Consider the following 26,482-nt stretch of genomic DNA (forward strand, 5'->3'; position numbering starts at 1 on the left):
CATGACTAAATCAACTTAGGACACACACTATCAAAACACACATGACATTTTTCACAGAATTAGAACAAATAAATTTTAATTTATCTCAAAAAAAGATCCAGGATTGCCAAGGAAATCCAGAGAAAAAAGAACAAAACTGGAGGTACAATCCTGCTAGACTTTGGACTATGCTTCAAATCAACAGTAACCAAAACAGCAAAGCAGGTATTAGCACAAAAACAGACACATAGATCTATAGAACAGAATAGACAGCCCAGAAATAAACCCATGCATCTACAGTCCATTATCTTCAATAAAGGAGGCAATAATACACAAAGGAGAAAAGACAGTCTCTCCAAAACATGGTGCCCAATGAACTCCCCAGGTCTGTAGGTACCCAATATGCTACTGGATAAGAGTGGAAAAATAGCTTCAGAAAGAATGAAGAGGCTGAGCCAAAGTGAAAACAATGCGCAGTTGTGGATGTGATTGGTGATGGAAGTAAAGTCTGATGCTATAAAGAACACTATTGCTTTCTTCACTCTGTATAATAGGCTCCAGTTTCATCCACCTCATTAGAACTGATTCAAATGTATTCTTTTTAATGGCTGAGTAATACTCCATTGTGTATATGTACCATAGCTTTCTTATCCATTCATCTGCTGGTGGACATCTAGGTTGCTTCCATGTCCTGGCTATTGTAAACAGTGCTGCAATGAACATTGGGGTACACGTGTCTCTTTCGATTCTGGTTTCCTCAGTGTGTATGCCCAGCAGTGGGATTGCTGGGTCATATGGCAGTTCTATTTCCAGTTTTTTAAGGAATCTCCACACTGTTCTCCATAGTGGCTGTACTAGTTTGCATTCCCACCAACAGTGTAAGAAGAGGGTTCCCTTTTCTCCACACCCTGTCCAGCATTTATTGCTTGTAGACTTTTGGATAGCAGCCATTCTGACTGGCGTGAAATGGTATCTCATAGTGGTTTTGATTTGCATTTCTCTGATAATGAATGATGTTGAACATCTTTTCATGTGTTTGTTAGCCATCTGTATGTCTTCTTTGGAGAAATGTCTATTTAGTTCTTTGGCCCATTTTTTGATTGGGTCATTTATTTTTCTGGAATTGAGCTGTAGGAGTTGCCTGTATATTTTTGAGATCAGATGTTTGTCAGTTGTTTCATTTGCTATTATTTTCTCCCATTCTGAAGGCTGTCTTTTCACCTTGCTTATAGTTTCCTTTGTTGTGCAGAAGCTTTTAAGTTTAATTAGGTCCCATTTGTTTATTTTTGCTTCTATTTCCAACATTCTGGGAGGTGGGTCATAGAGGATCCTGCTGTGATGTATGTCGGAGAATGTTTTGCCTATGTTCTCCTCTAGGAGTTTTATAGTTTCTGGTCTTAGATCTTTAATCCATTTTGAGTTTATTTTTGTGTATGGTGTTAGAAAGTGTTCTAGTAAGCCAAAGTAAAGTAAGCCAGAAAGAAAAACACCAATACAGTATACTAACACATATATATGGAATTTAAAAAGATGGTAACAATAACCCTGTATACGAGACAGCAAAAGAGACACTGATGTATAGAACAGTCTTTTGGACTCTGTGGGAGAGGGAGAGGGTGGGATGATTTGGGAGAATGGCATTGAAACATGTATAATATCATATATGAAACGAGTCACCAGTCCAGGTTCGATGCATGATACTGGATGCTTGGGGCTGGTGCACTGGGACGACCCAGAGGGATGGTACAGGGAGGGAGGAGGGAGGAGGGTCCAGGATGGGGAACACGTGTATATCTGTGGAGGATTCATGTTGATATATGGCAAAACCAATAAATCAATCAATTAATCATTAACAAAGAAAAAAAGAACATTGTTGCATGGGAACCTGGAATGTTAAGTCCATGAATCAAGGTAAATTGGAAGTGGTCAAACAGGAGATGACAAGAGTGAACATCAACATTTTATGAATCAGTGAACTAAAATGGACTTGAATGGAAGAATTTAATTCAGATGTCCATTATAACTGTGGTCAAGAATCCTTTAGAGGAAATGGAGTAGCCCGTATAGTCAACAGGAGTCTAAGATGCAGTACTTGGGTACAAATCTCAAAAACAACAGAATGATCTCTGTTCATTTCCAAGGCAAACCATTCAATATCACAGTAATCCAAGTCTATGCCCCAAGCACTAATGCTAAAGAAGCTGAAGTTGAATGGTTCTATGAAGACCTACAAGACCTTTTAGAACACCAGAAAAAAAAAATGTCCTTTTCATTAAAGGGGACTGGAATGCAAAAGTAGGAAGTCAAGAGATACATGGAGTAACAGGCAACCCTGGACTTGGAGTACAAAATGAAACAGGGCAAAGGCTAACAGAGTTTTTCCAGAGAATGCACTGACCATAGCAAATACCCACTTCCAAACAACACAAGAGACGACTCTACGTGTGGATGTCACCAGATGGTCAACATCGAAATCAGACTGATTATATTCTAAACAGCTGAAGATGGAGAAGTTCTATACAGTCAGCGAAAAAAAAAAAAAAAAAAAGACTTGGAGCTGACTCTGCCACAGATTATGAACTCATTATTGCAAAATTCAGACTTAAATTCAATAAAGTAGAGAAAACCACTAGACCATTCAGGTATGACCTAAATCAAAACCCTTACAATTATACAGTGAAAGTGACAAAGAGATTCAAGGGAATAGATCTGACAGATAGAGTGCCTGAAGAACTATGGATGTTTGAGACGTTGTACAAGAGGCAGTGATCAAAACCATCCCCAAGAAAAAGGCAAAATGGTTGTCTGAGGAGGTCTGATAAATAGAGAAAAGAAGAGAAGCAAAAGGCAGAGAAGAAAAGAAAAGATGTATCCATCTGAATGCAGAGTTCCAAAGACTAGCAAGGAGAGATAAGAAAGCCTTCTTCAGTGATCAGTGCAAAGAAACAGAGGAAAACAATAGAATGGGAAAGACTGGAGACCTCTTCAAGAAAATTAGGGATACCAAGGGAACATTTCATGCAAAGATGGGCTCAATAAAGGACAGAAATTGTATGGACCTAACAGAAGAAGAAGATATTAAGAAGAGGTGGCAAGAATATACAGAACCGTACAAAAAAGATCTTCATGAACCAGATAGACATGACGGTATGATTACTCATCTAGAGCCACACATCCTGCAGTGAGAAATCAAGTGGGCCTTAGGAAGCATCACTATGAACAAAGCTAGTGGAGGCGATGGAACTCCAGTTGAGCTTTTTCAAATCCTAAAAGATGATGCTGTGAAAGTGCTGCACTCAATATGTCAGCAAACTTGGAAAACTCAGCAGTGGCCATTGCTGAGTTGGAAGGAAAAGCTCAGTTTTCATTCCAATCCCAAAGAAAGGCAATGCCAAAGAATGTTCAATCTACTGCACAATTGCACTCATCTCACGTGCTAGTAAAGTAATGCTCAAAATTCTCCAAGCTTGGCTTCAGCAATATGTGAACTGAGAACTTTCAGATGTATAAGCTGGATTTAGCAAAGGTAGAGGAACCAGAGATGAAATTGCCAACATCCACTGGATCATAGAAAAAGCAAGAGAATTCCAGAAAAACATTATTTCTGCTTCATTGAGTATGCTAAAGCCTTTGACTGTGTGGATCACAACAAACAAGGAAAAATTCTTCAAGAGATGGTGGATACCAGACTACCTTACATGCCTCCTAAGAAATCTGTATGCAGGTCAAGAAGCAACACTTAGATCCATACATAGAACAATGGACTGGTTCCAAATTTGGAAAGGAGTACATCAAAGCTGTATATTCTCACTTTGCTTATTTAACTTATGTGCTGAATACATCATGTGAAATTCCAGATGGGATGAAGCACAAGCTAGATTCAAGATTGCCAGGAGAAATATCAATAACCTCAGCAATGCAGATAACACCAGCCTTATGGCAGAAAAATGAAGAGGAACTGAAGATCCTCTTGAGGTAAGTGAGAGAAGAGTAAAAGAGCTGGCTAAAAACTCAACATTTGAAAACTAAGATCATGGTATGCAGTCCCATCACTTCATGGCAAATAGATGGGGAAACAATGGAAACAGTGCAAGACTTTATTTTCTTGGGCTCCAAAATCACTGTAGATGGTGACTGCAGCCATGAAATTAAAAGACGCTTGCACCTTGGAAGAAAAGCTATGACCAACCTAGACAGCGTATTGAAAAGCAGAGACATTAGTTGCCAACAAAGGCCCATCTAGTACAAGCTATGGTTTTTCCAGTAGTCATATATGGATGTGAGAGCTGGACAATAAAAAAGGCTGAGTGCTGAAGAATTGATGCTTTTTAATTGTGGTGTTGGAGAAGACTCTTGAGAGTCTCTTGGACTGCAAGGAGATCAAACCAATCAATCCTAAAGGAAATCAGTCCTGAATATTCATTGGAAGGACTGATGCTGAAGCTGAAGCTCCAATACTTTGGGCACCTGATGTGAAGAACTGACTCAATGGAAAAGGCCATGATACTGGGAAAGATTGAAGGCAGTAGGAGAAGGGGTGACAGAGAATGAGATGGTTTGATGGCATCACACCAACTGGAGTTTGAGCCAGCTCTGGAAGTTGGTGATGGACAGGGAAGCCTGGCTTGCTGCAGTCCATGGGGTCACAAAGAGTCAGACACAACTGAGCAACTGAACTGACTAATTCAACAGATTATGCTGGGAAAGCTGGATGTGCTTAGTCTCTCAGTTGTGTCCGACTCTGTGACTTCATGGACTGTAGCCCACAAGGCTCCTATGTCCATGGGGACTCTCCAGGCAGTAATACTAAAGTGGGTTGCCATGCCCTCCTCCAGGGGATCTTCCCAAACAAGGGATCAAACCCAGGTCTTCTGCAGATTCTTTTCTGTCTGAGCCACCAGGGAAGCTCAGAAAAGCTGGATAGCTACATGTAAAACAATGAAATTAGGACATTCACTCACACTATACGCAAGAATAAAATTAAAATCATTTAAAGATCTAGGTGTGAGACATGAAACCATAAATCTCTTAGAAAAGAATACAGGCAAATCATTCTGACATCAATCATAGCAACATTTTCTTAGATCGATATCCCAAGGCAAAAAATAAATAAATTCAGAAATAAACAAATGAGCCCTAATCAAACTTAAAAGCTTTTGCACAGCAAAAATGATCAGGAAAGTGAAAGACAACATACGGGAGAAAATATTTGCAAAAGATGTGACAAAGGGTTAATATCCAAATTATATAAACAGTTCATACAATTCAATATCAAAAAAACAAACAACTCAATCAAAAAAAAAAAAAAAGGTGGACAGAAGACCTGAATAGACATTTTTCCAAAGAAGACATTCAGCCAGCTAACAAACACATGCAAAGATGCTCATTATTGCTAATAATTAGAGAAATGCAAATCAAAACCACAATAAGATATCACTTTACACCAGTCAGAATGGCTATCACCAAAAGTCTAGAAATAATAAATGCTAGAGAGGATACGAAGAAACGGGAAGCTTCATATACTGTTGGTGGTAATACAAACTGGTGTGACCACTATGGAAAATGGTTATGGAGTTTTCTTAAAAAACTAAAAATAGAATACCATCTGATTCAGCAATTCTCAGTTCAGTCACTCAGTCATGTCTGACTCTTTGTGACCCCATGGACTGAAGCATGCCAGGCTTCCCTCTTCATCACCAGTTCCTGGAGCTTGCTCAAACTCATGTCTATTGAGTCAGTGATGTCATCCAACCATCTCATCCTCTGCCATCCCCTTCTCCTCTGCCTTCAATTTTTCCCAAGATAAGGATCTTCAGTGAGTCAGTTCTTTGCATCAGATGGCCAAAGTATTGGAGTTTCAGCTTCAGCTTCAGTCCTTCCAATGAATATTCAGGACTGACTTCCTTTAGGATTGACTGGTTTGATCTCTTTGCAGTCCAAGGCACTCTCAAGAGTCTTAGCCAACACCACAGTTCAAAAGGATCAATTCTTTGGCAATCAGCTTTCTTTATGGTCCAGCTCTCATATCCATACATGACTACTGGAAAAACCATAGCTTTGAGTAGATGGACCTTTGTCAGCAAAGTAATGTCTCTGCTTTTTAATATGCTGTCTAGGCTGGTCATAGCTTTTCTTCCAAGGAGCAAGCATCTTTTAATTTCATGGTTGCAGTCACCATCTGCAGTGATTTTGGAGCCAAAAAATTTAAGTCTCTCACTGTTTCCATTGTTTCCCCATCTATTTGCCATGAAGTGATGTGACCAGATGCCATGATCTTAGTTTTCTGAATGTTGAGTTTTAAGGCAACCTTTTCACTCTACTCTTTCACTTTCATCAAGAGGCTCTTTAGTTGTTCTTCACTTTCTGCCATAAAGGTGGTGTCATCTGCATATCTGAGGTTATTGATGTTTCTCCCAGCAATCTTGATTCCTGTTTGTGCTTCATCCAGCCTGGCATTTTGCATGATGTACTCTGCATTTAAGCTTAACAAGCAGGGTGACAATAAACAGCCTTGATATACTCCTTTCCTGATTTGGAACGAGTCTGTTGTTCCATGTACGTTTCTAACTGTAGCTTTTTGACCTGCATACAGATTTCTCAGGAGGCAGGTAACGTGTTCTGGTATTCCCATCTCTTTAAGAATCTTCCACAGTTTTTTGTGAATTATACTCCTAGGTATATATCCAGAAAAAAATACTCCAGTTCAAAAAAATGCACACACCCCAGTGTTCATAGTAGCACTACTTACAATGATTAAGACATAAGAAGCGACCCCATGGACTGCAGCCTGCCAGGTTTCTCTCTCCACTGGGGTTTTCCAGGCAAGAATACTGGATTGGGTTGCTATTTCCTTCTCCAGGGGATATTCCCAACTTAGGGATTGAACTCACGTCTCTTACGTCTCCTGCATTGGCAGGCAGGTTCTTTATCACTAGCACCACTGGGAAGCTCTCCTCTTCCCTCTTCATAGAGGGTCTAGTCTTGGTTTGAAGCTGTGCCTCCTCTAAGTGATCTCTTCTAAATTTACAGGTTTTGCTCTATCTTGGTTTGCATCAACATACAAAGTGTAAGTAAATAAGTTTTCTTTACCCTGGTTCACAATATATGCATACTTTATCCTGAGCAATAATAACTGTGATTCAAGGTTTGATGTGCTTGCTGTAACCTTCTACTGTACACTAACATCATGTATTATTATTAAAATGCAAAATGTCCATTGGTGTGTACTGTTGCTTTGTCATGTCCAACTCTTTGCCAACCCATGGACTGTGGCCCACCAGGCTCCTCTGTCCATGAAATTTTCCAGGCAAGAATACGGAGTGGGTTGCCATTTCCTGCTCCAGTCCATTGGTATACCTCCCTAAAATATCTTATCCACCTTACCCCAGAAATGTGGGGACCATTCTTAGAAAAGAAGTTTAGCACAATATGGGATCTGTTCCAATCAAGATGGCAGTATGAAAAACTTTATGATATTTTTAAAATGCAGGTATAACTGATTTTTTAACACATGGAAAACCAATCTGTAAAGTGCTAATCTGACTCAGTTTGAGTGTCCTGAGAAATTATGAAGAAACAGCATTTGTCAGACACTCTGCTGAAACAATGATGTCAGGAATATTTTGTCTGAAAAAATTGAACTTAAGAATTCTCAGAATGTATTCATAAGTAGATAGTCATCAAATTGTGACAACTTTCTTACTAATTTATTGCAAGAGAAACTTGTTTCTTATAATCTTTTAACACTATAATTAGAAAATAGTTTCAAGTAAATTACCTGGGAGGCTCTTTCTCAAAATGGAGGATATTCTCCTACTTACTCAAGCCCATCAAACCCACATATGGGGATGCAGTCCATAGCACAGTATTACATATCCAGCATCATGCTTGTTCTTAGGAAGAGATCTTTATGGGAGATACGGTCTTTGGTCTCTTATGTAGCCCTTTACTCTAGCTGATAAGTCAAAGGCAAGAGAGAGACAGAAATAGAAGATAGTCTATAACCACGGGCTAAATCATGAGTCACTGTCAATCAGCACTAAAGGAAAGGGAGATCAGAGGGTCCAGAATCCTTCAGAAAGACTTCATGTAACAAATGGAACTCAGGCTGACCTTACAATTGGTCAGAGAAACAAAAAGAAGGAAAGGTACGCCAGGAAAGATAAAACACAAGCAAGGAGAGAGATGCCAGTGGGAGTGAGCTGGTGTTTCCCACCCCTCACAGGGCAATGCAGAGGCTGGATGAATTGTCACTGGGGCTGCCAGCCCTGTGTTTGTTAAAACATCATTGCCTAGATAACAGCAAGAGAGATTTAGCTTTCACAAAATAAAAACTTCCAGAAAAACTAAATGCGTTCCCTTAGGGTAAAACAAAGCATGGAGAATGTCAACTCCAAAAGCAGAGTTTTTCCACATTGGCGTTAATAAGGGGAACAGAACTAGAAGCCAGTCCATCACCCTAGGAAGGAGTTAGCAACTGCATCGGGCAGTACATATTTTTCCTTTTCTGTACTAAGCTACATCTGCACTCATGCTTATTTCCTTGGGGATGAGGATCTGTTTCTCATTAGGGCCCCCTACTTTATCTTTTTTTTTTTTTCTTGGTATCCTTTCTCAATTATTAAATTTTATGCCAATCAATCTTACTAATAAAAGACCTCAGATTCATATAATTTTTTTTCCTTGGGTTTGGAATAGCTCAGGTCAACTAAGACTAAAGTGAAATTAATCGTTCCCATGGGTATTAGTGAAGAAATCAGGAAAGGGTGTTGTTTAGTGGAAACCCAATTCATGTTACAGAGACCCTGATACTGTGATTTTTCCAAAGGTTTTTTCAGATGGGCCTTTGTCCTTTAACCTCTGTTGCTGATGAATTTGCTTAATACAGGATTTTTACCTTCACAGCAAGATACAATGCCCTCTTCACAGGATACCAAACATCTGGCTGAAAGGAGAAAATATCAGCACTAAATGGGAATTTCCAAACACTCAGGTGAAGTTTACATTGTTGTTATTATTTACTCGCTAAGTCTTGTCCAACTCTTTTGTGACCCTATGGTCACTGTAGAACACCAAGCTCCTCTGTGCATGGGATTTTCCAGGCAAGAATACTGGAGTAGGTTGCCATTTCCTTCTCCAGGGGATCTTTCCAACCCAGGGATTGAACCTACATCTCCTGCACTGAAGGTGGATTCTTTACCACTGACCTACCAGGGAAGTTTAGATAGATGTAGAGAAAACAGCTAGGATTTGGGGACAATGTTTACTTTAATGACAATCTTCACTGTTAAATTTGAATGGCCCTAGGAAAACATGGCTTCCTATTATTTGTCTATAATTCATCATTATTTTATAACTACTACAATGAAAAATGGAAGTTTAGTCTTCAAATTAATGTTAACATTGTACCACAATCCAAACATTAAAAAGCTTTTCTCAAACTGGTTACCTAATTAGCCTTCTTCCCACTGAGTGCTAGATCTACTTAAATATCATTCATACATAAATAGTTCCTCATGGGAGTAGAACATAAAAGCCCATGAGCAAGCTTCAGTGCCCAAGCATATACCTAGGAGACACTGTATTAATGCTTTTGATTCTGCCAAGCCTTGGCAAAGATCTTAATATCGACCTGAGACATACCCTCTCTCTCCATTAAAAACACATGTATCTTGACCACTTCAACTTCAAAATAAAAGTGCAGAATCCCTCAGTAAGCTTGTGTGAATAATGGAGTTCAGGAGAGAAAGCTGTATCTACCAAGACTTTGGACTAAATTGACCATAGGCTTCTGGACTCAAACAAGCAAGTAAGGCAAAGGAAAACAGACCCATTTATGATCACTGTGTTTTAGAAAATACCCAATCCTCTTTGCTTCAAGCTCTAAGAACACATTTGATGAGTGATCTTGTTTCTGTGCCATGACGTTTGCAAGGGGCGGATCCAGCATCCAGTTAGGGATCCCAGCAACAGTCTAAGGAACTGGTCTTCCTCTTCGGGAAGCCATAAATCTTGTGGCTATTCATCACCACCTAACAGGACCTCTGTCTGAAGGAACAGCAGGCGCATGGTGACTCCTATCTCTGACAACAGCCAGGGCTGGCTAGTAACCTGTGTTTACATAGACTGTGGCAAGTGACAAGAATCCCCGCCCCCCACCCCCCCCCACCCCCGCGTGGACAGCCTAATTGCCTCTTGCTACCTGACACAGTAAGGAAGTGGCCCCTGCCAGGCTGGGGAAATCCAGGAGGAGGAAGGGAAGTGCCTTGAGGGCGACGTCTGCAACCAAAGGAATGCCAACACATTAAACTGCTTTCCAACGCTTATCACCCATAAATTAGATAAAACCACAAATCTTGTAGATTCTATTCTGGGGAGATTCTTAAAGAAATAAGATGACAACAGGAGGTAGCTACGGTGACGACGACTGACAGATTGAAATAAGAACTGCACACGGCCTGGGATGCGGGCTGTGCGAAAAACTGTGAGGAATCAGACCCAGAGAGCTTTCTCCTCAGACAAAGAACACCCAGGAGACAGGATGAGAGATGAGGTTGGGAGGTGGATGAAAGCTTCCGGAACAAACCATAAAAGTGCATAACTGCAACATTAAGGAAAGTAGCTGGAAAATCAATATGGAAGGGGGAAAAATTTTTTTTTAAGAAGTCTTGAGAAAAATGAAAAACAGCCTCATTAAAACATTTGGAAGTGATTATAAAAACCACCTTGAAATAATCAGTGTTAAACACAGCTTCAGAAAAATGTACAGAGATTTAACTCAATTAACTCTTCCTGTCCTACACCTATGTCAGTTTTCATAGACACAACATTGTGCTAAGTATAACCTCCTTTCCAATGTACCGGTTTTAAATAGGAACCATTAATGCAAAGAGGAAGTGACTCAAAACTGGGAGAGGTAATGAATTAAAGAATCCATGCAAATTAACTCTGATTTTCTCCTTACAACCTTGGTATAGAAACCAAAAGAGAACCCCAATTCCATCATGATTTTACATAAAGGGGAGCTGTTTAAAATAAACGTAATGAGCTGATACCATTATCAGATCAGACTCTTCTGGTTTATTTGTTAAATGACACCATTTTCTTGGCCAGAAGAGAGGTCAAAATGGAATGAGGCTTGAGAAAACCAGCAACAGGACATGTGGACTTTCTATCTTTCCCTCAAGCACCACAGTCCTCTGACCAGGGGTCACTGATGCCCCAGATCAGATTTCAGGGAGCATTTGAACCTCAGGAATTCTAGACTAAATTCTGTATGTGTTACTTACACATTTTGTCCCTCCTTCGCAAAAGGTATGTTCACCTTTCATCAGCATCTCAAAAGGAATTTGTGACTCAAATAAAGACTAAGAATTAGTTCTATGAATAAGTAACTGCTTTCACAGTGTGACACAGGAGGGCAGTTAGCCCAAGGACCACAACCTAAAAACCCTGCCACCTGTTCCATTAATGCTAAAAAAATTCAAAATTTGAGTTTTACTCCTGTTAGCTTACTAAGTCCTATTCAAATAAAAGTAATAAACTCACACATACATATATGCAGACATATGTAAGTATACAATGTGTATGGGCAATTATTACATTGCGTGTGTGTGTGCTCAGTCACTTTAGTCATGTCCAACTCTTTGCAACCCTATGGACGATAGGCAGCCAGACTCCTCAGTCCATGGGATTCTCCAGGCAAGAGTACTGGAGTGAGTTGCCATGCCCTGCTCCAGGGGATTTTCCTGACCCAGGGATCGAACCCATGTCTCCTGCATTACAGGCAGGTTCTTTACCACTGAGCCACCAGAGAAGCCATATATATATGTAATAAATACATAATAAATTAAGTATGTACATAATATATACATATGATTCAAGTATGCCTAGTAACCAGAACTTGGTTCTTACCACCAGTCTCCAATGAAAGGAACCGTGGCTCTTTGGAGGAATAGCTGATTCTAGGACGGAACATGATGAGCCTAGAGCATTTTGTAGTACCAAGAAATAAAGAAGTGCTTAAACACATAAATATATAAATTTTTAAAAAGACAACTAGAGGTTGGAAGTATGTCAAACTGAAACGAGGAACTGAAAGAGCTCCCAATAACCAAAGCTGGAACAATTTAAGCAAAGGAAAAAAAAATAGTATTGGACTATAACTTGAAGGACAAAATAAACATCCATGAAACCATACATACATAAATCAATGACTGAAGAAATAAATAAATAGGGGAGAAGAAACAAATGTCCCATGCAGAAGAATTCCCTTCTTCAAAAAGGGGAACATAATTCCCCACTCCTTAAGTGTGAGCTGTGCATTAGTAACTTTTTCCCCAAAAAATACAGTTATGAAGAGAGGAATAGAAAGACAGTAGAGTTCCAGTAGAGAAATCTGACAACTTCTTTCTCTTCCAGGTGATTAGGTCAATTTCAAAAGTGATAAATCATGTATATATTATGTACCCGAAAAAGTGAAAGTGTTAGTTGCTCAGTACTGTCCCTCTTTTTGTGACCCCCTTGAACTGTAGCCTGCTAGGCTCCTCTGTCCATGGAATTCTCCAGGCAAGAATACTGGAGTGGATTGCCATTCTCTTCTCCAGAAGCTCTTCCTGACTCAGGGACTGAACCTGGGTCTCCTGTATTGCAGGCAGGTTCTTTATGGTCTGAGCCACCAGGGAAGGCCCATATTATATACCCTAGATATGATATAAAGAAAATGGCATTCAGCCTCTCTGGTCTTCCTCCTCAAACCTATAACCCCAGTGTAGTCAGGAGAATATATCACACAAGTTCCAATAGGGGGTAGTCTATAAAATACCTTACCCAACTGTCAAGGCCATCAAAAACAAGGGAAATATGAGAATGTCACAGATAAGAGGGGTCTCAGGAGACATTTCTATGAAATGTAATGTGGTGGCCTGGATAGGGTACTGGGACAGAAAAAGTACGTTAGGTAAAAACAAAGGAAATCAAAATGAAGTGTGGATTTCTTTTTTTTTTTGGATGAACTAGAAGAATCAACAATATTATGATCCAAGCTGTGGAGGACAGAGTTGGATACAGAAATGGAGGAAGAGGAGAATTAGCCTGTGTGGTACTTTAAAGTAATCCTAGATAAATCTGAAATGTGTTATTTGTTTAAGATAATACTAGGCCCATATGTGACATGGGTAAATCTGGGTGGTGGGTATATTATTATTGCCACATTATTCTTTTCATTTATATGTAAGTTTGAAATTTATCAGGAAAAATAAGTAAATGGGTTTGTCAGAAGAAAGAAGCAGGTAACCCTTTGAGCTGTGACCTGACATCTTTGTAGTATGGTTTGCCAACTGAGCTTTGCAGTCCTATATTCCTCAACAAAGCTGTGTGTGTAGGGCTCTAGAGAACCCCCTCTATTTTAGACAGAACTATCTGCTCCTATCTTTTGTAAAAGGAAGTGACTCTGTAATAAGTTGGGTGTTTCCCTCAGAATGGGGACTACTGGTTGTGACCTTTTTTCTTAGGACCTTTCAGGTTATTTTTTTTTTAATAAATTTATTTTTAATTGATGGATAATTGCTTTACAGAATTTTGTTTTCTGTCAAACCTCAGCATGAATCAGCCATAGGTATACATATATCCCCTCCTTTTAAACCTCTATCCCATCTCTCTCCCCATCCCACCCTTCTGGGTTGATACAGAGCCACTGTTAGTTTCCTGAGGCATACAGCATATTCCCATTGGCTATCTATTTTACATATTGTAATACGTTTCCATTTTACTCTCTCCATACATCTCACCCTCTCCTCCCCTCGGTCCACATCCATACGTCTATTCTCTATGTCTTTTTCTCCATTGTAGCCCTGTAAATAAATTCTTCAGTACCATTTTTCTAGATTCTGTGTATATGCATTAGAATACAATATTTATCTTTCTTTTTCTGACTTACTTCACTTTGTATAATAGGCTCTAGGTTCATCCTCCTCACTAGAACTGACTCAAATATGTTCCTTTTTATGGCCAATGGTGACTGCAGCCATGAAATTAAAAGACGCTTACTCCTTGGAAGGAAAGTTATGACCAACCTAGATAGCATATTCCAAAGCAGAGACATTACTTTGCCAGCAAAGGTCTGTCTAGTCAAGGCTATGGTTTTTCCTGTGGTCATGTATGGATGTGAGAGTTGGACTGTGAAGAAGGCTGAGCGCCAAAGAATTGATGTTTTTGAACTGTGGTGTTGGAGAAGACTCTTGAGAGTCCCTTGGACTGCAAGGAGATGCAACTGGTCCATTCTGAAGGAGATCAGCCCTGGGATTTCTTTGGAAGGAATGATGCTAAAGCTGAAACTCCAGTACTTTGGCCACCTCATGCAAAGAGTTGACTCATTGGAAAAGACTCTGATGCTGGGAGGGATTGGGGGAAGGAGGAGAAGGGGACGACAGAGGATGAGATGGCTGGATGGCATCACTGACTTGATGGATGTGAGTCTGAGTGAACTCTGGGAATTGGTGATGGACAGGGAGGCCTGGCGTGCTGTGATTCATGGGGTCACGAAGAGTCGGACAGGACTGAGTGACTGAACTGAACTGAATATTCCATTGTGTATATGTACCACAAATTCTTTATCCATTCATCTTTCCACGGACATCTTGGTTGCTTCCATGTTCAAGCTACTGTAAATAGTGCTGCAATGAACATGAAATACACATGTGTCTCTCTCAATTTCGGTTTCTTCAGGATATATGCCTAGGACTGGGATTGGTGGGTCATATGGTGGCTATATTCCTAGTTTTTTAAGGAATCTCCATACTGTCTTCCATAGTGGCTGCATCAATTTGCATTCCCACCAACAGTGCAAGAGCATTCCCTTTTCTCTACACCCTCTCCAGCATTTATTGTTTGTAGACTTTTTGATGAGGGGCATTCTGACCTGTGTGAGGTGATATCTCATTGTATTTTTGACTTGCATTTCTCTAATAATGAGGGATGTTGAGCATCTTTTCATGTGTTTGTTTGCCATCTGTATGTTTTCTTTGGAGAAATGTCTGTTTAGGTCTTTTTCCCACTTTCTGATTAGGTTGTTTGTTTTTCTGGGATTGAGTTGTATGAGCTGCTTATATATTTTGGAAATTAATCCTTTGTCAGTTGTTTCATTTCCTATTATTTTCTCCCATTCTGAGAGTTGTCTTTTCCACTTGCTTTCAGTTTCCTTTGCTGTGAAAAAGCTTATAAGTTTAATCAGGTCCCACTTGGTTACTTTTGTTTTTATTTGTTACTGGAAGAAGCACAAGCTGGAATCAAGATTGCCAGGAGAAATATCAATAACCTCAGATATGCAGATGACACCATCCTTATGGCAGAAAGTGAAGAGGAACTAAAAAGCTTCTTGACAAAAGTGAAAGAGGAGAGTGAAAAAGTTGGCGTTAAAGCTCAACATTCAGAAAACTAAGATCATGGCATCTGGTCCCATCACTTCATGGCAAATAGATGGGGAACATTGGAAACACTGTCAGAGTTTATTTTGGGGGGCTCCAAAATCACTGCAGATGGTGATTGCAGCCATGAAATTGAAAGACACTTACTCCTTGGAAGGAAAGTTATGACCAACATAGATAGCATATTGAAAAACAGAGATATTACTTTGCCAACAAAGGTCAGTCTAGTCAAGGCTATGGTTTTTCCCATGGTCATGTATGGATGTGAGAGTTGGACTGTGAAGAAAGCTGAGCACCGAAGAATTGATGCTTTTGAACTGTGGTGTTGGAGAAGACTCTTGAGAGTCCCTTGGACTGCAAGGAGGTCCAACCGGTCCATCCTAAAGGAGATCAGTCCTGGGTGTTCATTGGAAGGACTGATGCTAAAGCTGAAGCTCCAATACTTTGGCCACCTGATGCGAAGAGTTGACTCATTGGAAAAGACCCTGATGCTGGGAGGGATTGGGGGCAGGAGGAGAAGGGGACAACAGAGGATGGGATGGCTGTATGGCATCACCAACTTGATGGACATGAGTTTGAGTGAACTCCAGGAGTTGGTGATGGAAAGGGAGGCCTGGCATGCTGCTATTCACAGGGTCACAAAGAGTTGGACATGACTGAGTGACTGAACTGAACTGAACTCAGGAGATGGGTCATGGAGGATCTTGCTTTGATTTATGTCATCAAGTGTTCTGCCTATGTTTTCCTCTAAGAGTTTTATAGTTTCTGGTCTTAAATTTAGGTATTCAATCCATTCTTAATTTATCTTTGGGTATGGTATTAGGATGTGCTCTAATTTCCTTCTTTTACATGTAGCTATCCAGTTTTACCAGCACCATTTTTTGAAGAGGCTATCTTTGTCGCATTGTATATTCTTGCCTCCTCTGTCAAAAATAGGTAACCATAGGTGATGCCTGGGTTCTAGGCTTTCTATCTTGTTCCATTGGTCTATATTTCTGTTTTTGTGCCAAGACCATACTGTCTGGATGACTGTAGCTTTGTAGTATAATCTGAAGTCAGGAAGCTTGATTCCTCCAGCTCCATTCTTCTTTCTCAAGACTGCTTTGGCTATTCAGGGTCTTTTGTGTTTCCATATGAATTGTGAAATTTTTTGTTCTCTTTCTGTGGAAAAAATGCCATTGGTAGTTTGATAGGGATTGCGCTGAATCTGTAGATTGCATTTGTAGTATAGTCATTTTCACATTATTGATTCTTCCTACCCAGGAACCTGGAGTATCTCTCCATCTATTTATGTCATCTTTGATTTCTTTTATCAGTGTCTTAAAATCTTCTGTGTACAGTTCTTTTGTCTTCTGTCTCCTTCAGATCAGATCAGATCAGTCGCTCAGTCATGTCCGACTCTTTGCGACCCCATGAATCGCAGCACGCCAGGCCACCCTGTCCCTTAGATAAGCTTATTCCTAGATGTTTTATTCTTTTTGGTGCAATGGTGAGTAGCTTCCTTAATTTCTCTGATTTTTCATTGTTAGTTGCCGGGGTCCAGCCCCGGTGGATCCAGGGTATTCGAAGCGGGGACTGCGTCGGCGAGGATCAGGAAACAATTGCTTAATTAAACGTTAATTAAGGATATAAAGAGTAATAGAATGAGGATGGCTCAGTGAGGAAATTCAGTGGAGAAAAGAGGCTGAAATAAGGATAGCTCAGTGAGGAAATTCAGTGGAGAAAAGAGGCTGAATAATTCAGCCAGAAGGTAAGAGAAAGAACGACATGGTGAGACCAAGTTTCAGTGAACAAGGCCCGCACTTTATTTTCCAAAGTAGTTTTTATACCTTAAGTTATGCATAGAGGATAATGGGGGAAGGGGTAGAGACCTGCAGTAAGCCAGGCTTTCTTCCTGCAAACTTATCATATGCAAAACTTTAGGTGATTTGCATCATTTTCTGGCCCGGAGGCCTTTTTCTCTAAAGGTGATTATTCTAAAGTCAGGCGCCAGCCTCCAAAAAGCATTAGATAAAGTTGCATTCCTACAGAGCAAAGGTGTGGTGGGCTATAACAAGAAAAAGAATTAACTCAAGGGTCCCAGGTTATAAACATTAAAGCTACTACTTACACTAATTATATTAATCAATACACTGCCAGGGACACAGCAGATAAGGGATATGGAAACTTAGCAGCAAACATCGGCCCAATAAGTGAAAATCCCTTCACCAATACAATTTCTAATCAATCTTTTAACTGCTCAAAGGAATCTGTATTTAGACAGTTTAGAACATCTCATGCCTCTCACAGTTGGGAGGCTCTGAACAATCACGTGTGGCCAGAAAAACCTATTCAGGCAGGCTAGAGGATTTCCAAAGGAGTTTGTAGGTTAAACACCGTCACACCCAGGAATTATTAACTGGAGCTGTAAGCTAACTCTTTTTTTCAGAGAGAGGTAGTGGGGGACAGCCCCCCGTAAAGTCAGAGGTGTAGGTGAAAGCACAAAGCAGAAAGTAGGCAGACTCTGGTTTTGGGGGTAGATAGGGGACTCCTGAGGCTCGATCCCGCCTTTGCGTATGCCGAGCCTCCTTCCTCATGACCTTTGTCATGGGCGGAGTTCCTCACGCTGGCAGTGATAGAATTCCAGTTGAGCTATTCCAGAACCTGAAAGATGATGCTGTGAAAAGTGCTGCACTCAATATACAATATGCAATATGCACTCAATATGCAATATGCCCGCTCCCGGCAGTTAGTATATAGAAATGCAAGTGATTTCTGTGTATTGATTTTGTATCCTGCAACCTTGCTAAATTAACTGATTAGCTCTAGTAATTTTCTGATACAATCTTTAGGGTTTTCTATGTACAGTATCATGTCATCTGCAAACAATGAGATATTTATTTCTTCTTTCCTGATCTGGATTCCTTTTATTTCTTTTCCTTCTCTGATTGATGTAGCAAGGACTTTCAAAACTATGTTGAATAATGGTGAAATTGGACACCCTGGTCTTGTTCCTGATCTTAGGGGGAATGCTTTCAGTTGTTCACCATTGAGAATACTGTTTGTTGTAGTCTTATCATATAAGGCCTTTACTATATTGAGGTAGGTTCCTTCTATGCCCATTTTTTGAAGAGTTTTAATATAAATGGATGCTGAATTTTGTCAAAGGATTTTTCTGCATCTATTGAGATGATCACATGGTTTTCATTTGTTAATTTAGTGTATTGTTTTTCAATACACTTTCAATTTGTTAATATAGTGTATCACAATGATTGATTAGCATATATTGAAGAATCCTTGCATCCCTGGAATAAACCAACTTGATCATGGTATATGAGTTTTTGGTGTGTTGCTGAATTCTGTTTGCTACAATTTTGTTGAGGATTTTTGCATCTATGTTCATCAGTGATATTGGCCTGTAGTTTTCTTTTTTTGTATTGTCTTTGTCTGGTTTTATTATCAGGGTGATGGTGGCCTTTAGAATGAGTTTCGAAGTGCTCCTTCCTCTGCAATTTTTGAAAGAGTTTTAGTAGGTTAGGCATTAGCTTTTCTCTAAATGATAGAATCCTTCTGTGAAGCCATCTGGTCCTTGGTTTTTGTTTTTTGGGAGATTTTTGATCACAGCTTCCATTTCAGTGCTTGCAATTGGGTTGTTCATAATTTCTATTTCTTCCTAGTTCAGTCTTAAGAAGATTGAACTTTTCTAAGAATCCGTCCATTTATTCCAGGTTATCCACTTTATTGCCATATAGTTGTTCATAATAGTCTCATGTAGTCCTTTGTATTTTGGCATTGTCAGTTGTAACTTCTCCTTTTTCATTTCTAATTGTGTTGATTTGATTCTTGTTTTTTCTTGATAAGTCTGGCTAAAGGCTTGTCAATTTTGTTTATCTTCTCAAAGAACCAGCTTTAAGTTTTATTAATCTTTACTACTGTTTCTTTCATTTTTTCCCATTTATTTCTGCTCAGATCTTTATAATTTCTTTCCTTCTACTATTTTGGGTTTTTTGTTGTTGTTGTTGTTCTTCTTCTTCTTCTTCTTCTTTCCCCGTTGTTTTAGGTGTAAAGGTAGGTTGTCTATTCGATGGTTTTCTTGTTTCTTGAGGTAGGATTGTATTGCTTTAAACTTTCCTCTTAGAACTGCTTTTGCTGCTTCCCATAGGTTTTGAGTTGTTGTGTTTTCATTGTCATTTGTTTCTAGAAATCTTTTGATTTCCCTTTTGATTTCTTCTGTAACTGGTTGGTTATTTAGAAAAGTATTGTTTAATCTCCATGTGTTTGTGTGTTTTACAGTTTTTCTTTCCTATAATTGATATTGAGTCTCATAGCATTGTGGTCAGAGAAAATGCTTGATATGATTTCAATTTTCCTAAATTTACTGAGTTCTGATTTGTGACCCAAATGGGGTCTATCCTGCAGAATGTTCCATATGCACTTGAGAAGAAGGTGCATTCTTCTGCATTTGGATGGAATGTTCTGAAGATATCAATGAGGTCCATCTCATCTAATGTATCATTTAAGACTTGTGTTTCCTTATTAATTTTCTGTACTGATTATCTGTCCATTGGTGTGAGTGGGGTGTTAAAGTCTCCTAATAATATTGTGTTACTCTCAATTTCTCCTTTTATGTCTATTAGTGTCTGTCTTATGTATTGAGGTGCTCCTATGTTGGGTATATAGATATTTACATTTGTTATGTCTTTGTCTTGGATTGATCCCTTGATCATTATGTAGTGTCCTTCCTTATGTCTTGTAATCTTTATTTTAAGGTCTATTTTGTTTGATATGAGGATTGCTACCCTAGCTTTCTTTTGCTTCCCATTTGGATGGAATATATTTTTCCATCATCTCACTTTCAATCTAAATGTGTCTTGAGGTGTGAAGCAGGACTCTTGTAGACAACATATATATGGATCTTGTTTTTGTATCCATTCAGCCAGTCTGTGTCTTTTGGCTTGAGCATTTAATCCCTTTACATTGAAAGTAATTACTGATATATAGGTTCCTATTGCCATTTTCTTAATTGTTTGGGGTTGATTTTGTAGATCTTTTTCTTCTCTTGTATTTCTTGGCTATATAAGTCCCTTTAACATTTGTTGTAAAGCTGGTTTGGTGATACTAAATTCTATTAATTTTGCTTGTCTGAAAAGATTTTTATTTCTCCATCAATTTTGAATGAGATCCTTGCCAGTAATCTTGGTTGTAGTTTGTTCCCTTTCAGTACTTTAAATATATCCTGTCATTCCCTTCTGGCCTGTAGAGTTTCTGCTGAAAGGTCAGCTGTTCAATGCGCAGGCTTTCCCTTGTATGTTACTTGTTGCTTTTTCCTTGTTGCTTTTAATATTCTTTCTTGGTGTTTAGTCTTTGTTAGTTTGATTAGTATGTGTCTTGGTGTGTTTCTCCTTGAGTTTATCCTGTATGGGACTCTTTGCATCTAAAAGATTGACTATGTCCTTTTACATGTTGGGGAAGTTTTCAAATGTAATCTCTTCAAAGTTTTTCTCATACTCTTTTTCTCTTCTTCTGGGACCCCTATAATTTAAATGTTGGTGCATTTGATATTGTCCCAGAGGTCTCTGAGACTATCCTCAGCTCTTTTCATTCTTTTTACTTTATTCTGCTCTTCAGAAGTTATTTCCACCATTTTATCTTGCAGCTCATTGATTCATTCTTCTGCTTCAGATATTCTGCTAGTGATTCCTTCTAGAGTATTTTTAATTTCAGTAATTGTGCTGTTTGTATGTTTATTCTTTAATTTTCTAGGTCTTTGTTAATTGATTCTTACATATTCTCCACTCTGTTTTCAAGGGTTTTGATCATCTTTACTATCATTATGCTGAATTCTTTTTCAGGTAGTTTGCCTATTTCTACATCATTCATTTGGACTTCTGTGTTTCTAGTTCACTCCTTCATTTGTGTAATATTTCTCTGCCTTTTCTTTTTTTTTTTTAACTTATTGTGTTTGAGGTCTCCTTTTCCCAGGCTTCAAGGTTGAATTCTTTCTTCCTTTTGGTTTCTGAACTCCTAGGGTTGGTCCAGTGGTTTGTGTAAGCTTCGTATAGGATGAGGTTTGTGCTGAGTTTTTGTTTGTTTGTTTTTCCTCTGATGGACAAGGCTGAGTGAGGTGGTAATCCTGTTTGCTGATGATTGGGTTTGTATTTTTGTTTCATTTGTTGCTTAGATGAGGGGTCTTGCACAGGGTGCTACTGGTGGTTGGGTGATGCTGGGTCTTGTATTCAAGTTGTTTCCTTTCTGTGAGTTCTCATTATTTCATACTCCCTAGTGTTAGTTCTCTGGTAGTCTAGGGTCTTGGAGTCAATGCTCCCACTCCAAAGGCTCAGGGCTTGATCTCTGGTCAGGAACGAAGATTCCACAAGTGGTTTGTTATGGCATTAAGTGAGATTAAAACAAATATCCAAAAATGAGTAAACAAAGAGAACCCCTGACAAATGGCAGTTACAAAATCAGGCAAATAATAATCAAAATAGTGGAATATTCACATATACATATACATGCATAAACAAAATCAAAATAGCCCAACAAAAATAAAGTACAATAGATTGATCTGGGGAACAAAGGAAACCAAAAAATTATATCTACCAGTTAAGAACAAAACTAACTAAAGCACAAACTGGAAAACAAAACTAAAGCAAGATGCCAAGTGGGGAATAAAGCAGTAAAAGCAAAACTAACAAATATGCTGAGAGGAAAGGAAAGAAAGGAAGAATAGATATGCAAAGTTAAACAGAGATAGATAAAGAAGATTTATATACATTAAAGATTAACTGCAAGGGGAAAAGAACAGTAGGAAAATCAAACAAAGGAGTAATAGGTTTTAAAAAATTAAAATTAAAAAAAGAGAGAAAATAAAAAAAGGCCCAGCCACTGTGCCTTCCAGGGGACCTGCATCCCTGTCTGGGGTAATGTATGGCTGCAGCAAGGACTGTTTGTCTCTCATTCCATTTAGGCTTCCACAGATCAGCTGTTTTACTCTCAGCCTTAAATGTTTCTCCTCTGACTTAGACAATTGCCCCAGTGTGGGGATCGGACTTCTTCTTCAGTTCCCCCACCTACTGAAGGCAGGTCAAGTCCTACTAACACTCCTGTTTTTTACCCCTAGTTCCTTCATCCAACTGAGTTTTGTGTGGTTCTATATATTCTTTTCCACTGGTCAGGTGCACCTGTCTTCTCTCTGATGCTTAATTTTAAGAACTAAGGAGGCTTCTGTAATTCTCTCTTTTCCCCAGGGAAATTTAGAGCCTAGGGTGGAACCATAGAATATATCCTGGTCTCAGCTCAGCCCACTTGTCTGCTGCTGCTGCTGTTAAGTCACTTCAGTCGTGTCAAACTCTGTGCAATCCCATAGATGGCAGCCTACCAGGCTCCCCAATTCCTGGGATTCTCCAAGCAAGAGCACTGGAGTGGGTTGCCATTTCCTGCTCCAATGAATGAAAGTGAGAAGAGAAAGTGAAGTCGCTCAGTCATGTCCAACTCTTTGTGACCCCATGGACTGCAGCACACCAGGCTTCCCTTTCCTTAACTATCTCCCAGAGTTTGCTCAAACTCATGTCCATTGAGTCAGTGATGTCATCCAACTATCTCATCCTCCGTTGCCCCCATCTCTTCCTGTCCTCAATATTTCCAAGCATCAAGGTCTTTTTCAATGAGTCAGCTCTTAGCATTAGGTGGCCAAAGTATTGGAGTTTCAGGTTACTTTGCAGATAGGTGAGGCCTTTTGGACATCTAAGTTCTAGACAGTGGGATGTAAGGGAAGTAATCTTAAGAGTCACTCTTTCTTTCCTTTTGCTGGACTTTGCTCTTAGCTGGACTATGGAGTTGACTGCAGCTTCCAGGATTCATGAACACTTGGTCTGTGAGTTGACGTCAGGAAATTAAGAACGACATGGTAGAGCAACAAGATAGAACATGAGAAAGAAAGAAATTTATGCCTGGTTCATGCCATTCCTATTTGGTGTTTTATTTTATTCTTTTGTTCCTTGCAGCATAATCTAGCACATGTAAATAAATATCACTTTCTTGGAATGGACCAAATCAGATAGACCTTGAGACCAAGAGAGGACTGTCTCCAGTATCATGGGCTAGGGATGTTGATGTTGTAAGGGACGCTAGTTCAGGATGTAAGCTGTTTCTTTTTTATTTCCTAATATTTATTTTAAAATTATTTATTTGGCTGGGTCTTGGTTGCAGCACATGGAATCTTTAGTTGCAGAATGTGGGGCTACTGCACTGTGAGTGCAGAGTCTTGGCCACTGGACATCCAGGGAAGTCCCTGAGCTATTTATAAGATAGGAAAACCTTCATCCCCCAGCTGCCTAGACACTGAGGGAGGGTCTGCTTAAGGAAAATGGTAATAAATTATATTGTGAATGAGCAATTTCCTAGTAAAGTCATGAGAGCAGGGGCATGCATGACCATAGCTCTGCCTAATACTGTGTGAGAGACATTTCCTTCTACATCCCACATCCAGAGTCCACCAGCAGCCAAAGATGTCAGAATGTGTATGTAGGTCTCTGCCCTGCTTCCTCCTTCATGGACATACACAGCTCCTGTCTCCAGCGGTGACATCAGCCAGCAATAACAGCGGTGGAGATCTTGGTTCCTGGTAAACACATTAAACTATTTTGGATTTTTTTCCATGTTATTTCATGGCCTGAACACATGCTTCTACTGTTCTTGGGCTTGTTGTGGTGAAGAGGGTCCAAGTAGGAAAGAAAGACATTTCTATGAGAGCAAGATGGAGCATAGAGTAATTTAATTTGAATGTTAAAAGAGAAATGACCGTGTTTTGAACCCCTGAATGGTGAAGTGGGACATATCGGTTACACGGATAAGATTTCATTTAACATAAGGTTTTGCTGCTAAATAAGTTTGCAAAATCACAGCCTATTGTGAATGAAAACTCAGGATTTTACAGTACACCACTGAAAACCCCAGACTTCAAGTTAGACACACAAGGTTTGGAACCCAGCTCTCTACATTTTTGTTCATGGACAACTCATTTAATTTTTCTAAATCTCTATTTTTCTTCTCCAGATGAAGAGGATAACTGCATCTAGCTTTCCTAGTTATATGTCAGGATGATATTGTGCACACAGGATACCTGTGTGTAAGATAGTGAAAGTGAACTAGCAATCAACTGACTAAAAGTAATTGACTATGACTCTTGGGTAGAACAAGGCTCCCCGAGATACCCATATCCTAATCACAGGAACATCAAATATGTCACCTTCTGTTACTTTATAAGAAAGGCTTCCTCAGCAATCAATGCAAGTAAATAAAAAAAAAAAAAAACAGAATGGGGAAGATTAGAGATCTCTGCAAGAAAATTTGAGATACCAAGGGAACATTCCATGCAAAGATGGGCTTGATAAAGGACAGAAATGGTATGGACCTAACAGAAGCAGAAGATATTAAGAAGAGGTGGCAAGAATACACAGAAGAACTGTACAAAAAAGATATTCATGACCAAGATAATTACGATGGTATGATCACTCACCTAGAGCCAGACATCCTGAAATGTGAAGTCAAGTGGGCCTTAGAAAGCATCACTACTAACAAAGCTAGTGGAGGTGATGGAATTCCAGTGGAGCTATTTCAAATCCTGCAAGATGATGCTGTGAAAGTGTTGTACTCAATATGCCAACAAACTTGGAAAACTCAGCAGTGGCCACAGGACTGGAAAAGGTCAATTTTCATTCCAATCCCAAAGAAAGGCCATTCCAAAGAATGCTCAAACTACCACAAAATTGTACTCATTTCACACGCTAGCAAAGTAATGCTCAAAATTCTCCAAGCCAGGCTTCAGCAATATGTGAACCATGAACTTCCAGATGTTCAAGCTGGTTTTAGAAAAGGAAGAGGAACCAGAGATCAAATTGCCAACATGTGCTGGATCATCGAAAAAGCAAGAGAGTTCCAGAAAAACATCTATTTCTGCTTTATTGACTATGCCAAAGCCTTTGACTGTGTGGATCACAATAAACTGTGAAAAATTTTGAAAGAGATGGGGTTACCAGACCACCTGACCTGCCTCTTGAGAAACCTATATGCAGGTCAGGAAGCAACAGTTAGAACTGGACATGGAACAACAGAATGGTTTCAAATAGGAAAATGAGTACATCAAGGCTGTATATTGTCACCCTGCTTATTTAACTTCTATGCAGAGTACATCATGAGAAACGCTGGGCTGGAAGAAGCACAAGCTGGAATCAAGATTGCCGGGAGAAATACCGATAACCTCAGATATGCAGATGACACCACCTTTAATGCAGAAAGTGAAGAGGAACTAAGAAGCCTCTTGATGAAAGTGAAAGAGGAGAGTGAAAAAGTTGGCTTAAAACTCAACATTCAGAAAATGAAGATCATGGCATCTGGTCCCATCACTTCTTGGGAAATATACAGGGAAACAGTGTCAGACTTTATTTTTCTGGGCTCCAAAACCACTGCAGATGGTGACTGCAGCCATGAAATTAAAAAACGCTTACTCCTTGGAAGAAAAGTTATGACCAACCCAGATAGCATATTCCAAAGCAGAGACATTACTTTGCCAACAAAGGTCCATCTAGTCAAGGCTATGGTTTTTCCTGTGGTCATGTATGGATGTGAGAGTTGGGCTGTGAAGAAAGCTGAGTGCCAAAGAATTGATGCTTTTGAACTGTGGTGTTGGAGAAGACTCTTGAGAGTCCCCTGGACTGCAAGGAGATCCAACCAGTCCATTCTAAAGGAGATCAGCCCTGGGTGTTCTTTGGAAGGAATTTGATTTTAGGATTTCTAACATCCAGAACCAGAAAAGGCGATAGCACCCTACTCCAGTACTCTTGCCTGGAAAATCCATGGACAGAGGAGCCTGGTAGGCTATAGTCCATGGGGTCGCTAAGAGTCAGGCACAACTGAGCAACTTCACTTCCTCTTTTCACTTTCATGCATTGGAGAAGGAAATGGCAACGCACTCCATAGTTCTTGCCTGGAGAATCCCAGGGACGGGGAAGTCTGGTGGGCTGCCATCTATGGGGTCACACAGAGTCAGACATGACTGAAGTGACTTAGCAGCAGCAGCAGCAGCATACACTTGTGTTGTTTTA

The sequence above is a fragment of the Bos indicus x Bos taurus genome, chromosome 28, assembly GCF_003369695.1.
Source record: "Bos indicus x Bos taurus breed Angus x Brahman F1 hybrid chromosome 28, Bos_hybrid_MaternalHap_v2.0, whole genome shotgun sequence".
NCBI lineage: Eukaryota > Metazoa > Chordata > Mammalia > Artiodactyla > Bovidae > Bos > Bos indicus x Bos taurus.